Source organism: Protopterus annectens, chromosome 3.part0 (genome assembly GCF_019279795.1).
Source record: "Protopterus annectens isolate FY-2018-M chromosome 3.part0, PAN1.0, whole genome shotgun sequence".
NCBI classification, from domain to species: Eukaryota; Metazoa; Chordata; order Ceratodontiformes; family Protopteridae; genus Protopterus; species Protopterus annectens.
In genome coordinates, this window is record NC_056731.1 from 403,601,108 (window position 1) to 403,602,089 (window position 982).

Genomic DNA, 982 nt, shown 5'->3' on the forward strand with positions numbered 1-982 from the left:
ACTATCACTCTCGCTCCAAGGGCTAGAGCAGAATGTGTGATATTCAGAAACAATGTACTTAAGCCTGTTCTCATTACTATTAGTTTATTACTGCACATGAGAACCAACATTACCAAGCGGTGTACTTCTTTTGAGATACTATAGCTACTAGTTGTTCGACAAATGTCCTCACTGAGACTAAAGGTATGTTTACTGTAATAAGGTACTATACACATCAGGCATGACAATAGGAATACATCTATTGCGTCAGTAATTGACAAAGTAAAACTGTGTCAAGGAATGGGGAATGCAAACTTTTTCTAGGATATATGCATGACAATACATAAGTTTTCCATGTAGACTATCTCCACCCATCCTCTTAAGGAAGTATGCTAAGCGAGCAGGAAATTTGGGATTCTTTCACAGCTTTGTTTGGCTTCCACCACAAATATAATACAGTGCATTAAAGTGAAGAGACCAATCAAAACAAGCAAGAGTTCACTTTCAGAAATTCCTAATAATAGGCACAGAAATAACAATATCACCAGTCTGCAATGCTGTTATTGTCTGTGAACACTGCAGTTTATGCCTTCAATGGAACTTGGTGTTTTCTGAGTAAAAGTGTATAGTGTTTATCATTTCAGTAAATGTGAGAGAGGATAGATTGTTCAGTTTTGTCAAGCAAACTTACAATTGGTCCTAGTAACTGCGATATTCTATATTCCATTAACATTAGGGGCAAGAATTAATATATTTCCCTAAGATCTATATAAGATCTATATATTGTCCTGCCTCTCTCAGATGACAAATAGAAGAGGTTCCAAATGAATTTGGGAATAATTAATACAGCTGGAAATTGTATTGTAATGGGTAATCCTAACTTTCCTACCAGGATGGAAATTATATCGCACTAAATAAAGATCTTATACCAACTATTTTTAAATATGCAGCATGACTGTGAAGAGACATACAACATTCAGGGAGTGCTCATAAATAAAGTTAA